The 16,690-nt window shown below is 38.2% G+C and overlaps 1 protein-coding gene across 1 annotated transcript in view; it reads right to left on the bottom strand.

Moving 5' to 3' along the window:
- Positions 1–16,690, bottom strand: part of PIAS1 (protein inhibitor of activated STAT 1) — a 465,384-nt gene that overhangs the window by 109,583 nt on the left and 339,111 nt on the right. The gene's annotated exons all lie outside the window — the stretch shown is intronic.

The following is a 16,690-nucleotide window of genomic DNA, read 5'->3' as shown; positions in this document are numbered from 1 at the left end:
TAATCTTTACAACTCCCCAGGGCATTATCCTGCCTGATTTACATATGAGGAGACAAGTTCAGAAAGGTTAGATAATTTATAAAGCCATAAAGCTACTAAGGAGTACTCAGGATTCAAACCCAGATATGTCTGATTCTAAAGCCCATGCTCTTTCCACTAAACCATTAGGAAAAAGACAGAGCTGGACTCATATTACTGACTCTCACTTAACTTGCATGGCCAAGTTAGAAGTCCAGCAATCCAATTCATATGCCATAATGTATGAGGCTGCAGTAAAGAAATCTATTTAACTTTGTTTACCTATGTTCACAAACTTATTTGGTCACTGTTTCTCCTTTTTCCCCACCTACTAATAGGAAATGCCCATCTAATACCAATCCTCCCATTTTAAAGTGGTGGAAAATGGAATCCAAAGAGAAGAAATCACTTACCCAAGATCACACAGCTATTAGCAGAATCCTAAAAGACTGCATCACCACTGACAGGGAGTATTAGGATAAAAAGACACATGTAAGCTTACCATTTGCTATTTCCCCAACTGATTCCTTCACCTCATACCAAATACACAAAAGCTATGCTGCCTTCCCTAACTCACCACCACTCACGATGATGACACCAGCCAATTCTTTGTAAGTGGCAAAACTATTAAGCAAAAACTAAAATACTGAGGAGAAAAGTATATAAAGAGCTTTATAAGCAACACAGCTGGTTAATCAAAGAAATACAAGTCCTTCCTCTACTTCTCTGGCTTGGAAAACTCTTTCCTCAAGGTTCAGCTTTTGTTAGCCTTTGCCCATTAGACCTGGTAGGATGATTTTTACTCTATTTTTACTGGCCACTTTTCGTATCTGTATTTTAGCATTTATCTTGCTTTACTGTAATTTTCTGTTTATACAAGTGATTCTATAACCAACCCAGGGTTCTCCATGGTACACAACCACATTACCCTCAGCTTCTAAGACTAGGGCCTTATAGTGGAAACTCTTCAAATGCCTGCACAATGAATGAATGAATGAACAAACAAATGAACAAACAAGAAAGGAGACCAGAAGAAAGGGTGGGAGGTAGCATCTAGAGTGATAACTTATCCAAATGAACGCTCAAATTCATGTTCTGTAGAGGCATACAAAGATATAATGTAAACCTTAAAAACAAATGCTACCCATATCTTAGAAATGTTTCTCTTTTTAGATGTTATCAAAGATTGTAAATAATTACTAACTATAATATCAGCAGGATATCAATTTCTCCCTACTCACCAAAAGAGTACAAAATACTTCTAAAGACTTTTATTATTTAAAAAGGAACAGGGACTTCAAACAGAAATGTACTATTAATAAGTAAACTGCTTTTAAATAAATAACATGAAACTTCAAGGATTAGAGGTTAAAAATAAATTTAAGTTGGCATGGGTCAAATGTACTGCATTTTACAGGGAAAAAAGGTACAAATTTTAAAGAGAACTATTTCAACTCCATTATCCTAAATCAAAAACAAACCAGCAAAACTCAGTGACTACTGTAAACTCTGCATTGACGGCAGCTTTTGACTTTATTCTACAGCTACAAAGATTTAGATGCAATGCAGATATATTATTTTCCTATTTTTGTAGAAGAATATGTTGACATTTCTCATATAATCTCTTGCTTGACGATCCAAAAAAAGCTTATGACACAACAATAAACTTGAGAGCCCCTCAATTATATTTTTTCTCTCTCTGAAACAAAGCATAGCAGCAGTAATAACAATACTTGGTACATAGTAGGTACTCAAATAGTAGCTGCGATCAGCAAGCCAAGCTTTTTAGTTTTGTTTGTTAAGAGACAGGATCTTGCTATGTTGCCCAGACTGTTCAAACGTCTAGGCTCAGGTGATCCTGCCTCGGTCTCCTGAGTAACTGGGTGTTTTTGGTTTTTTTACAGGATTCATCATCAATTGTCATAATTATCAGGCAGGTACTGTTCTCGCTTTTCAGGTGGGAAAATAAGACTTAGGTGAAGAAACTTGTTGAATGTCATGCAACTGGTTCTACTCCTACTGTGCTTTCTTTCACGCTATAGTATGCTGACTTTAAGAGGACACGAACCACATGCCTTTTAACTGGAAAACAGAAAAACCTATTTGAAGATTAATTTATTTAACTTAATCTCCATTTATGTAACTCAATCTCCATTTCAAGCTTCAACATTTTGGCTTTTAAAAACAGGTGATTAAGATAAGAAAAGAATGTGTGTGGATTCAAATTAACCATTGCAACCTATAATCAGGTATAATGAAAAATCAGGTGGTATCTATTGCTATTATTGGAACAGCTGTTGCATACTCTTAAGGACTGTGATAAGCATGCAGTATTTTTAAAAATGAAATAAAAGAAGCGGGCGGGAAACGCTGAAGCATCTTTCAACAGAAAAGCTGCAAAGAAGCATAAAGCAGTCAATTCACAATGAAAAGTGTTGACAACACTGAAGAAAACTAAACACTAATACATTTGAGATGTTGAAATGAAATATATTTTAATCTGAATTTATTTAAGGTGTTTAAAAATCTCCATTTGTTAGCACTACAACAAAATGAATATTTACAAGTAAGGATTACATCAACCACTAGTACTATTAGAAATCATTACTTCCTCAGCAATTTCATAGCATTCTGCTGACTCTACGTCCGCAATTGATAGAGTTCTCAGAATCCTAGGGGATTTAGAATGCCTCAGAACGGTATATATTTTGAACACAAGAGCATTCTGTAAGGAGCAACCTCTTAAAACTAATTTTTTTAATCTGACAGACATGAACACAATTTAAAAAACCAAACAGTTGTACAAGAAAAACAGCAGTTCCTTCCCCCTTTAACATACCCCACAATTTTCAAATCCCTGAGGCAACCACTTTCAAGTCTTTTTAGCTAGTTCTTCTGGCATTTTTTTCTCTATATTCTATGTAGTAGGTCTATGCAGCTGTTTAATTTTTTCTTTGAGGACTTTACTGACTTTCTATTATAAAATACAATGGTTTAGTTCTGTTACATCTTTTCTCCCTCATCTTTCTATCATAATTTTTGGTTGAACCAATTGTCAGTACTTACATTATTACTATGGCTGTAAATAATATTCACAGCTGAGTCAAAAGTACATCATGATTACTCTTCCTTTTCTGTATAACTTTCCTTTCCTTACAGTTAATAATTACACGATTTTTCCATTTGCTTAGGTTTCTAGGTACCTACTGCTAATTCATCTGCAAACAGCTAAAAGTATTAACTTTCTTCTCAATATATTCAAATATATCAGGTAAATCAGTTTTAATTTCTTTCCTGTAGCCCTCCACCGTGTTCCAATTTGGACTGTAGGCTCTCTAGGCCTGGTACACAATTATGGTCATGGAATTTCCCTTTAGCTTATCCCGGGAATTCCCTTGTCTCTCTTTTATACTGGATCCCGTTTCCTTATCCCACTACTTCCCCTTTCTCGGTTTTCTCTTTTTTTGTGGGGTATTTCCTCCAGCAGCTTTCTGAGAAAGGGGGCACGATGTTTTTATTCCTTGCATTGTATTTTTAAAATCTTCATTTACCCTTACTACTGAGTTTGGCTCAGTACAGAGTTCTGGGCAGGAAATCATGTTCTGTCAATATTTTGAAGGCCTTTCCTTATTGTTTTCTGGCTTCCAGTGTTAAGAAGCCTAGTACCAATCTGACCCATAATCCTTCATGGTCAACTATATATGCCCATCTGGAATCACAGAAGCTTGTCTTAATGTGTTCTGAAATTTTACAATGTTGTGCCTTGGGGTTGGTCTTTTCTTTTTTTTAACTGCATAAACTGATAACTGTCAAGTCTTTTAAACTTAGAGATGTATGTCCTTCAGTTCTGGGAAGTTTTCTTACAATAATCTTCCTTCCATGTCTTTGCATTCTCTTTCTTATATACTTATTATTCAGACACTGGTCTTCCTAGACTGATTATCTAATTTTCCTTTACTCTGTTTTCTTTTTCCTTGTGCATTTTTACATCTCTTGTGTTTTAGCTCTATCTTCTGGGATTTTCCTCAATTTTATCTCCTAACACTTATATTAAATTTTTAATTTCCATGAACTCTTAATTTTCTGTATATTTCTCTTTTCTTTTTCCTCTACATTTTGTTATTTTTCTTTTTTGAGAATATAAATTGGGTGTTGATGTTGTTTTCTTCTTCTCCCTACATTGGTCTCTGTCTTTCATGCCGGAAGCTTTCCTTAAATGAGAGGCAATCCTGGGCTGTGCATACATATTTAAGAGTAAGATACGGCCGGGCGCGGTGGCTCAAGCCTGTAATTCCAGCACTTTGGGAGGCCGAGACGGGTGGATCACAAGGTCAGGAGATCGAGACCATCCTGGCTAACCCGGTGAAACCCCGTCTCTACTAAAAAATACAAAAAACTAGCCGGGCGAGGTGGCGGGCCCCTGTAATCCCAGCTACTCGGGAGGCTAAGGCAGGAGAATGGCGTAAACCCGGGAGGCGGAGCTTGCAGTGAGCTGAGATCCGGCCACTGCACTCTAGCCTGGGCGACAGAGCGAGACTCCGTCTCAAAAAAAAAAAAAAAAAAAAAAAAAAAGAGTAAGATACTAAAAAGATGATTGGAAAATCTATGTGAGTGAGCAGACCAGGGTACTTCATCTAGAATAACTGAGCAATAACCTGGCTATTTTGTTTGGATTCCCTTTGCTTCCTTTTGTCTGATCACTTTTGACAAAGAGGAACAATCCAATCTCCTGCTTTGGCAGTATAAGGCTGGCTTCTAGTGTTCTAAGGGCAGAGTAGTGGGGAATGGGAAGTCCTCACCATTCAAGACAATAATATTTTACTCAATCCCTTTTTCAGATATGTAAAACTTTGCAAAAACATACATACATATGTATGCAAACTCTGTCCCAACTACACAGAGGCAGGGGCCATGTTTTGAGAAAGATAAATACAATAATACTCAAAAAATGTTAAAAAGCAAACAGGCTTTTGCAACTGAACAGAAAGTGCTGGTTTTATTGTATCATTAGCTGTGACCTTCCATTATTGAAGGTTATGTCTACACTGTGGATAAGAATTAGGTATTTCTTGTTGAACAACATAATTACTCTTGTTCACACATCCCACTGCAGTGGTTTACGGGATTAGTCATAAAGCAGACTCTATATTATGAGTCTTTATCTGGTATCAATTTATAATGAATTGTAAACCAGAATGAATTCTGAAGACAGACAAAATAGGCATTTAATAATGTCATAATATTTCATTTATACTTTTGCCTTTTATCCACAAAAGCAAATGAATAATCACAAATTCTATAACTGCACACATTAAATCTTGCACACAACAAAAGTATTTTATTATTTTCAGATTCTTCATTTAATGGGGCTTACTTTTGGATGACTACTAAATCTCCTCATTAGAAATTCTTAATAAGCAGCTATTAGCAATCTGTCAACAACGCCTCATTCAAGCAGAAAACCTAGTTAGACAGTTTCTATTCAAAGCAGCAAATCAGGTTGGTTACATACTTCTCCATAATCTTGTTTCACCTAATTTCTCATCTTTTATTTATTTCACAGCATAAGATAACTGGAAAATGACCGGTAGTGCCTACTCCTCTAGTTATCTTCCACCTCTCCAGGTCCATCTTATTGGCTGCACTGAGGTCCCACAAAGTGACAAAATATTGCAATTATACATAAATAGAGATTCCATTCTCCTTTAAACAAAGTATAAACACCGTTGAAATGGTGCACCATGGCTTCAATTTTTGTTAGATAATTTAAACATCATCCTTATTTACGTACTACCACATTTCACGAAACTTTTATCCTTAAAAAAGTTCCTTCTGGACGATAACCTGAACAACAACGACGACGACAAAAACATTAAAAAATACAGGCCCACGTCTGTAATCCCAGCACTTTGGGAGGCCAAGGCGGGCAGATCACTTGAAGTCAGGAGTTCAAGACCAGTCTGAGCAACATAGTGAAACCCTCTCTCTACTAAAAATACAAAATTAGCCGGGCATGGTGGCAAATGCCTGTTAATACCAGCTACTTGGGAGGCTGAGGCAGGAGAATCGCTTGAGCCCAGGAGGTGGAGGTTGCAGTGAGCTGAGATCGCACCACTGTATTCCAGCCTGGGCAACAAGAGCAAAACTCCGCCTCAAAAAATAGCCGGGCGCGGTGGCTCAAGCCTGTAATCCCAGCACTTTGGGAGGCCGAGGCGGGCGGATCACAAGGTCAGGAGATCGAGACCACAGTGAAACCCCGTCTCTACTAAAAACACAAAAAATTAGCCGGGCGCAGTGGCGGGCGCCTGTAGTCCCAGCTACTCAGGAGGCTGAGGCAGGAGAATGGCGGGAACCCGGGAGGCGGAGCTTGCCGTGAGCCGAGATCGCGCCACTGCACTCCAGCCTGGGCAACAGCGTGAGACTCCGTCTCAAAAAAAAAAAAAAAATAAAAATAAAAATAACAAATCCAACTCAGAACATTGTAACATTGGAGTATAATATTTTTCCTAAAAAGAAAAAGTTTAGGCCAGGTGTGGTGGCTCACACCTGTAATCCTAGCACTGTGGGAGGCTGAGGCAGGAGGATCACTTGAGCCCAGGAGTTTGAGACTAGCCTGGGCAACACAGCAAGACCTCATCTGTACTTAAAAAAAAAAAAAAAAAAAAAAATTAGCCAGGCCCATTGGTGGCACACACCTACAGACCCAGCAATTCAGGAGGCTGAAGCAGCAGGATCCCTTGAGCCCAGGAGTTCGAGGCTGTGGTAAGCTGTGATCACACCACTGAACTCCAGTCTAGGCAACAGAGTGAGACACTGTCTCAAAAAGAAAAAAGGAAAAAAAATTTTTAAGGACTTAGTTTAATTTTAAAATTTAGAGTGTAAATTCCTAACACATTGCCAAACTTCTTACGCAGAGGTGGGAAAATATGGCTCTTATTTAAGAAAAAGGCTGCTCTGAACACAGATGTTCAATAAATGCTTTTTGGATCCATGCACAGGCCCTAAATGAGTATGCATAGGAAGAGAAGAAAGGAACAACGAATACATAGAAATAAACTAGTCTTCAGAAACACGCGTAATCATCATATTAATTCAATTCTCAAAGGTTACTGAATACCTAAAATATGCTGAGTAAATGTACAATACAATATAATGGTACTGGCATATACAGAATTTGGATTCATGGCCACTAATTTACCAAATTACAATCTTACAGGTTCTGCTTTCTCACTTCAAAAAAAAAAAAAAAAAAAAAAAATGAGGGATTAACTAGAAGTTCTCAGGGTTCCTTAAAATTTCAGAATTCAACATTGTAACTGTATTAAATGAAATTTTCTTCTCATTCTTCTACTCTTCTATAGTTGAAGAAATACAATCCATATAGTTAGTGAAATCTTTCTATATTAGCAATGTTTTCAACCATAACTTTTAGTGTCATTTACATGAGTTGACAGAGTAAAAATGACAAAACATAATATATATTAAATACTTATAATGTACCAGTAACATACTAATAAGCATGATTATCTTATTTAATCCTCACATGAACCCACAAGACAGAGTATTATTTTTCTCACTGTATAGATAAGAAAACTGACATTACATCTAAAATCACACAGTGAATATGTGATGGAGATAGGGCTCAAATCTGACCTGACTCCAGAGCTCACAACTAACTAATACAACGTCTTATCACAAGCTCAGCCAGGGCTGAGTATATGTTAAACTGAGGGACAGGAAATGGGTGACGGGGGCACTAAATGACAGTCAAGGAATTCATACAGTATAATGTGAGCAGGCAGTGGAATACATGCATATTTTAGAGGCAGTAAAGATGTAACTGAAATAGTGCTTAAGGAAGTTACTGAAGTAACCACCAATAGGATGGCTGAAATGAGAAAAAAACTAAGAAATAAACCTTCTAGCTAAAAGATACGGCAACGAGCAGGATTTATCTACATGTAAGGTAAGAAGGAACTGTGCAGTGGAAATATAGGAGACAGGACCAAGAAATACTGCAAAGAGACACTACAGGCCATGTTCAATATTCTACAAACAGGTAGGTCTTTTAAAAATTAGACTGTACTTGATCATGAGAACAATATCATTCACTTTTCAAATAAAATCTAGAATTTAAAAATACTAAGTAGGGCTTTAAGAAGTTTTAAGTCTATTAAATTCTAAAAGATGATTATTCTTTCCTAACTGTCCCCTTACCAAAACAAACAAAACACTGCATTTGCAATTAGATGATCTAAGTTTCAGATAAAACAAAAGGCAATGAAAGAAACAGTATACCCTATCTGAGAGAAAGCTGAAAAGCCTAAAAGAAGAAACATGTATTAACAAAACAAAAAGTGAGAAGAATGCATCCTCTAAACTAAACAGTCTAAATTACAGCTTCAGTCTGGGTCCTAGAACAGAGATTAAGGAAAAGTCCTAGAGGGATGGTACAGAACTATTTCAGAGTAACAGTTGTAACCTACTGATGGTAACAGAGCTAGCAAGTAGTGGATGGAGCTCAGACTCAAAAGGCAAATGCCAACCGTCACACAATGCTACACAGTAATAACAACTAGAGACACTATCAGATAGTATGAAAATGTTTTTGGAAATAACAGTAACAGAGTATCATAAATGAACTTAAAGATCTTCTTCTTGTCTAAAACTCCATCTAATATATGAAGTTTTACTCCAACTTTCTTGACTGATGGTCCCCCAGCCTCTGCTATAACACTTCTAAGAGTTCACAACCTTTAAAAGCTGCCCCATTAGTGAAATTGGGGCAGGAATTGAAAGTTCCCTTTAAAGTCTGACCAATGGTTCTAAAATTTCGTTCTCTTGGTATATCAGAATCGACTCTTAAAATGCTTAAAATGTGTTAAAAGGACTCCTTTCCTTCAACTAGCTAGACCCCTTCCCACTCCTGATCCTTCTCAAGCATTCTGCAGTTCATAGTACTCAGAAGTGAATGAAATAATCTAGATATGGTGTGACTAGTCCCAAACACAGCAGTATTACTATCCCTCCTAATATGAACATATTTTTACCAATATAACCTAAAAAGTCATTCACATTTTAGGTTTGTTTTATTTGGACAAGAGGGGATGTATGATATGTGTTATTCTTTCGTTTCAGCAGGGAGGGGGCTGCATCCACATCATCCTGTTGCTTATGTTAACTAAAACCGTTACTCTATCTTTTTCACATAAACGGCTACAGTATAAAGTCAAACCACCTTATCCTCGAATACAATTTTTGTTAATTTAAAAGTAGAACTTAACGTTTCATGCCACTAAACTTCATATTTTTCAGCTCTTCATTCCAGCCTTTCAAATCCCTTTTGAAAAACTGTTTCCTATACCCCTCTATCGTACAATTATCACAAAATGCGGTATATCATTGATTTTCCAGTTTATGTCCTCTCATAGACTTTGAGTTTTTCAAGGATAAATACTTATTTCCATATCCCCTATGCAAGTATAGTTAATGACACCAAGTAAGTGCCCAACAGATGATATGAATTCCTCTTCATCATCTTAATACACCCTTTCCAGTTCTGTGCCATATATAAAATCTGAGAATTGTGACCTTAAATATTCACCCAAGTCATCCTTAAGAACTTGGAATATGACAATGTCAACTCTCTAGGGCCCTGAGAATATCATAAGAGATTCTCCTCCAAGTAACAATAAAATTTAAGGCTACAAATAAGATTATTCAATATTTGCGATTAAGATGTCTCTTTTCTTAAGGATTCCCTTTTCTCCTAGGATGCTCTTTTCTCCTAGGATTCCCCAGTCTTTTTTGTTGTTGTTCTTTGTTTTTATGAGACAGAGTCTCACTCTGTCGCCCAGGCTGGAGTGCAATGGCACGATCTCAGCAACCTGTGCCTCCTGGGTTCAAGCGATTCTCCTGCCTCAGCCTCCCAAGTAGCTGGGACTACAGGTGCATGTCACCACGCTCAGCTAATTTTTTGTATTTTTAGTAGAGACAGGGTTTCACTGTGTTAGCCAGGATGGTCTCAATCTCCTGACCTCATGATCCACCCACCTCGGTCTCCCAAAGTGCTGGGATTACAGGTGTGAGCCATCGCACCCAGCCTGATTCCCCTATCTTAAGGTAAAAATAAACATCTTCCAGAGGGCACAAGAAAATTAAGGTTATCATATTTCAGTCCTGACTGATAAGTTTTAGACAGAAACAAGTTTTTAAAAAGATGTACACAAAAGTTCTAAAAGTCCTAGGTGGCCAGGCACGGTGGCTCACACCTGTAATCTCAATACTTTGGGAGGCCACGGCAGGCAGATCACCTGAGGCCAGGAGTTCAAGACCAGTCCGGCCAACATGGTGAAACCCTGTCTCCACTAAAAACATAAAAATTAACCAGGCATGGTGGTGGGCACCTGTAATCCCAGCTACTCAGGAGACTGAAGCAGGAAAATAACTTGAACACCGGGGGGCCGAGGTTGTAGTGAGCAGAGATCGCATCACTGCACTCCAGCCTGCACGACAGAGAAAAACTCCGTCGTCTTAAAAAAAAAATAGGTTACAGCAAAAAGTTATTCAAGTCTTGCAATGACAGCTTGCCTAAATATTTTTTAAAATTCCATCAGAAGCCTATTAATGATAGCAACCCTTTCTTTTCTACACAGAATGGAACACTTTCACTTAATTATTCTACTAGTTATAGATAAGAGAAACAATTTTACAACAAAAGCATCCTTTAGTCTATGTAAAGTAAAACTGCTAACTTTCCATAAAACTTAGAGATCATTATGATCATTATCTTCAGAACAGATTATTATGATTAAAATTTAAGTTTTATGATTTAAAGTAACATTTACAAAGTTACTACAGTAGCAAAAGCAAGTTTAAAAAAATGTTTTGGCTGGGCACGGTGGCTCACGCCTATAATCCCAGCACTTTGGGAAGCCGAGGTGGGCAGATCGCCTTAGGTCAGGAGGTCGAGACCAGCCTGGCCAACACGGTGAAACCCCGTCTCTACTAAAAATACAAAAATTGGCCGGGTGTGGTGGTGGGCACCTGTAATTCCAGCTACTCAGGAGGCTGAGGCAGGAGAATTGCTCAAACCCGGGGCGGGGGGCGGGGGGCTGGGTGGGCGCAGAGGTTGCAGTGAGCTTCACTCCACTTCACTCCAGCCTGGGTGAAACAGAGAGACTCTGCCTCAAAAAAAAAAAAAAAAAAAAAACAAAAAGAAAGAAAGAAAATGTTTTTATTTTCTTTCAAAAATTCCATTAATGTGCATAAAAATACCTATTAAAGGTGAGGCCCATGAAAAAATATTACACATTCTTCCTGAAATTTATGGAAGAGAAGGAAAATGAGCTACTCACAAAACTCTGAGGCCAAAAACCCAGACTATACTTTTTAGCATCCATTTTAACATATCCAGAACATTAACCAAAAAAGCAAAAAGAAAAAAAAAAAAAAGAATAGTAAAGTTACAGATAAGAACCAATTTTTTTAAAATGCACAAAAATAGAAAAACAAAGTTTAGCTATCTACAACTTACTCTGTCAAAAAGAAAAAAAAGTTTAACTGTCCATGTCTAAAGGACAATTCATAAACTAGCCAAAAGAAGAAATGATCTGTGGTTATGGTTTTTTTTAGAAAAAGTCTTCTATCTTTTGTGGACATTAGAAAGTGAAATAAAATATGAGTTTATCATAATCAGTCAAAAAGAACAATTACTGAAAACTCATTCTTAATACCATTCCTTGAACATATACCTAATCAAATTCCAGAGTACTTCTCCAACTACTCAATGCAGTCAATGTTCTTAAAAGTTAAAAATAAAAGTTACTTTACTTCCTGTAATCCCAGCACTTTGGGAGGCTACTCAGGAGGCTGAGGTGGGAGGATGGCTCGAGCCCAGCAGATCAAGCCTCTAGCCTGGGTGAAAGAGCATGACCCTGTCTAAAAATAAAAATTAAAATTAAAAAAATTAATTTATTTTTTAAAAAAGGAAAAAAAAAGTAGAGATAAACTCTATGACAGAAGAGAAACAGTATCACTGAATCCTAAGTCTAAAGCAATCCTGCTTTCATTCAGCTGTCTTCCTGAGTGATCTCATTCACTCGTAACTTCAAAACGCCATCTCTAAATTAACAATATCCAAATCTTTATTTCCAGCCTAACCTCGGTCTCCTAAACTCCAAATCCATATCTACTAAACACCTCTCCTTTATGTCCCAGGAGTCATCAACTCAACATACTCAAACCTAACACATCAACTCTCTCCAAACCTTCCATCCACCTAATCACCCATCAATGCCAGAAGCTGCTACACCATCTTCTTGTTCACATCCAATCTATTTACTAAGTCCTGTCAATCTTAACACCTTAAAATGTCTTAGTCCCTATTACCACTCTAATTCAGAGTCTGCAAGAGACTCTTAACTTTTCTCCCTGCCTCCAATATTATCCTCTCCAAGTCATTCTCCTCACTATTGCCAGTGATCATTCTAAAATATAAATCTAATGATGTCACACTTGTGCTTAAACTTTTCCATGATCACCTACTGCACTCAGAGGTCCCAACTCCTTAGCATGACAACCGTAATCAATCTTTTAACCAACTCTCCATCTTCCAGGAAGCTCTTCTCCTCCCCTCTCCCATCCCAGCCTTTTACTAGCTAACTCCAACTCATTCAGTTCTCAACTCTGATGTCACAACCTTTGGGATATTTTCCTTAATCCACTACTAACATTAAAAAAATTTACCCTTTTATGTGCTCTCCTCTTTAACTCAGTTTACCACTCTCATGCCATATGTAGAAAGGCCCTGTTTACTTGTCAATTCTTGATCCAAAATATATGCTCTGTCTATAGAGACTGTCTTGTTCATCGTCAATAAATATGAGGAACAACGGTTTGGCACCTGTTAATTATTACAAACCATATTGGTAATGCAAACCTATTAGAAATTATACATGTAACCTCTCACAAATAAGGACATTATATAAATGTGCCCAGTGCCTACTGAGCATACTGGCATCCAAACTCAGCAATTAGTGTTCAAACAATAATGTTTTAGTTTTAAGGGCTAAACTGAAGTTTATACTTAATCCTACAAAGAATAAGAAGTTATAAAAACACTTTCAACTGCAGAAAATGTTAAAGGGAGGAAACAGACATATAAAAAAATCAATCTAAATGAAGAGTAAATAATTTGAAAGGGGATGTAAGATAGACCAATTTAGAGGCTGTTTTATGAATACCAAATTGACACTACAAGAGTCTGAAATATTGATGGTAACAACCAAGAAGGAAAGGAAGGCATAACATTAAGAAGATTTGAAAAGACTTGAATGTGGAGGAAGTCTGTAGTTCAGATGATTCAGAAACAGGGAAGTCTTCTTTGAGTACACTAACTCAGTCAGGTTTCCTGGTTAATGTTCTTACAGAATTCTGTCCCTTTGCTTTATAGCATTCAACACAGTTTCAGACTCACATAGTTTCAAAGTGGAAAATTCTCGTAACAATCTGGCCCCAACTTCCCATAACTCTTTTACACAGATATCCACATGTGGACCTAGTAGCTGTTCTGCAAACATACCTCAGTGTTTTCTCTCCTCATTACCTTTGCTCATGCTGTTCCCCCTGCTTCAAAAAATATCCCAGTAATCCTTTACTACCTTTAAAATCCCCTTTTTAAATTTTCTTTTATTAAAGACAGGGTCTCACTCTGTCACCTAGGTTGGAATGCAGTAGCATGATCATGGCTCACTGCAGCCTTGACCTCCCAGGCTCAAGCAGCCCTCCCAACTCAGCCTCCCAAGTAGCTGCGACTACAGATTCACATTGCTCCCCATGGCTAATTTTTGTTTTTTGTAGAGTTGGCCAAGCTGGTCTCGAACTCCAGGCCTCAAGTGTTCCGCCCCACCTCAGCTTCCCAAAGTGCTGGGGTTATAGGTGTGAGCCACTGTGCCTGGCCACCAACTTCCAAAACTCTTCTAAGGCCCAGTTTGAAATAAGCTTAGCCAGAAGTGACCTCTTCCTCTTATGAATACATTGTTAACTACTTAGATTTACATGGTTGTTTTGTTGGTATTGCTTTCTATTATCATTTATCATTATTCTCCTCAAAACAATGAAGCTGGCCCGGCGCAATGGCTCATGCCTGTAATCCCAGCACTTTGGGAGGCCAAGGCAGGTAGATCACAAGGTCAGGAGTTCAAGACCAGCCTGGCCAAGATGGTGAAACCCCATCTCTGCTAAAAATACAAAAAATTAGCCAGGTGTGGTGGCACACGCCTGTAATCCCAGCTACTCAGGAGGCTGAGGCAGAGAACTGCTTAAACCTGGGGGGCAAATGTTGCAGTGAGTCAAGATCATGCCACTGCACTCTAGCCTGGGCGACACAGTGAGACTCCATCAAAAAAAAAAAAAAAAAAAAGAAAAAGAAAACAGGAATGAAGCAAACTCCCTGAGGTTAGCCACTCCGTGGAGGGAGGCAGGGGTGGGGGGCGGGGGTGAAAAGAAGGTCATTAATTCCAAGCACAAAGAACAGCAGAAGAGAAAGCACCAGGAACTCAATGAAAAATAAGCCTCAACGTCTACTCCCTCTCCCAAAGGATTCTGACACTGGGTTCTACAGACCCCTACAATTGTCCTCCCACCTAATCCCCATTCTACTTATGGGCAGTAATATCTCTAGAAAAGTGCTGTCCAAAGGAAATACGATGTCAGCTGCAAATGTTGAGACACATACGTAATTTTAAACGTGCTACTAGCCACATTTTAAAAAGTAAAAAGGCCAGGCATGGTGGCTCACACCTGTAATCCTAATACTTTCAGAGGCTGAGATAGGACGATCACTTGAGCCCAGGAGCTCAAGACCAGCCTGGCCAACATAGTGAGACCACATTTCTATTTCAAAAACTTACAAGTAGGTAAAATTAATTTTAATGATATATATTTACTTAATCCAATAAGCCTAAAATATTATTTCAACATACAATCAATATCAATTATTAATGAGATATTTTCCATTATTTATTTCATACTGTCTTCGAAATCCAGTACGTTTTACACTTACAGCAGATCTTAATTAGGACTAACCACATTTCAAGTTCTCAATATCCACACAGAACTAGTGGCTATAGTACTGGACAGCCCATCTTCTAGGTCATCCTGTCATTCACTGAGGTAAAGTTTTAGTACCTGCCTTGGCCATACAGGCTCCAACTTAACTCCTCATCATTACTTTCCCCCTCAGCTACCCACTCCATGGGCCACATCCTAGACCTTTTCCAGCAGAACCTGCACCACCTTCAAAATCACTAATTTGAACATTCCATTTTCCAACTACAACCTCCTTTTCTTACTTGCTTCACTGCAAGAATTCAATTTCATAAAGATGTCTAATTCACTGATGCTGTCATGCCCTATTCATTGGCCCCAAACATTCCTTTGCAAAATTCCCTTGTCCCTCCATGTAGTTCCCACTTTGTAGGAGAAAAGAATGCATGCACTCATGCAGATGGATGTTATTTTACATCCACAGTTGTCAATCTCAATGGGCACAGGCATCTCAATAACTTTCCAGTGAGTCAGCAATCAAACTTCCTACAATAACTCTTTCATATCTTTTCTTTGCTCCTCCCACATCTCCTTCCTTCAAAAACTACCTTTAGGAAGCATGTTTAAAACAAATGACTATTAAACTTTAACAATGCATTTAACACTGTTATTTCATATTCAAGAAAACATTTCCCAAAATAAAGTTTTTGCTAATTATATAAAACATCTGTTCTCTATAAAAATTCAAATATGAAAAGGTACAAGAGAACCAAACTATTTTTCATATACTTACAGGAGTACTAGAATGTAATTTCACAAAAGCAAAAACTATTTCATTCCCAAATGACGTGTGAGCATTTAACGCAGCTGATTTGGCATATAAATCAGCACTCACTTTTATTGATGGAATGACTGGATAAGAACCTTGCTTTAAGTAAATGTGATACCAAAGGCCAAACAGGCAAAAGGAAGGAGGAGGGGAGAGGAGGGGAGAATGCTTATTTGTTTGCAAGATTTAGCAGAGAATACCTATAGCTGCAAAGAATACTTATAGGCCAGTAAAGGAGTAACTATTTTTACGTTTTACTGAGAGTTTGTAAAATGTATCCATAAAAATAATGGACAAGGCCGGGTGCAGTGGCCCACGCCTGTAATCCCAGCACTCTGGGAGGCTGAGGTGGGCAGATCATGAGGTCAGGAGTTCCAGACCAGCCTGGCCAACATGGTGAAACCCCATTTCTACTAAAAATACAAAAATTAGCTGGGCACAGTGGTGTGCGCCTGTAATCCCAGCTACTGGGCAGCTGAGTCAGCAAAATGGCTTGAACCCAGGAGGTGGAGGTTGCAGTGAGCCGAGATTGTGCCACCGCACTCCAGCCTGGGTGACAGAGCAAGACTCCACCTCAAAAAAAAAAAAAAAAAAAAGGACAAAAACATTTAAAGTGTAATACAGAATTTAATGGTCTATGATTCTGCCAAAAAGCTGGACTTTTCTCATAACTCTGATGATTCAACTTCTTCGTGGATGACAGCATGGACACATACAAACCTGAGCACTTTTCAAGACTTAACCCAGGTGAGAGGCGGTGGCTCATACCTGTAATCCCAGCACTTTGGGAGGCTG

This window comes from Macaca thibetana, chromosome 7 (assembly GCF_024542745.1).
Source record: "Macaca thibetana thibetana isolate TM-01 chromosome 7, ASM2454274v1, whole genome shotgun sequence".
Lineage (NCBI taxonomy): Eukaryota > Metazoa > Chordata > Mammalia > Primates > Cercopithecidae > Macaca > Macaca thibetana.
Note: the sequence above shows the minus strand (reverse complement) of the source record. Positions and strands in the feature narration are given on the sequence as shown.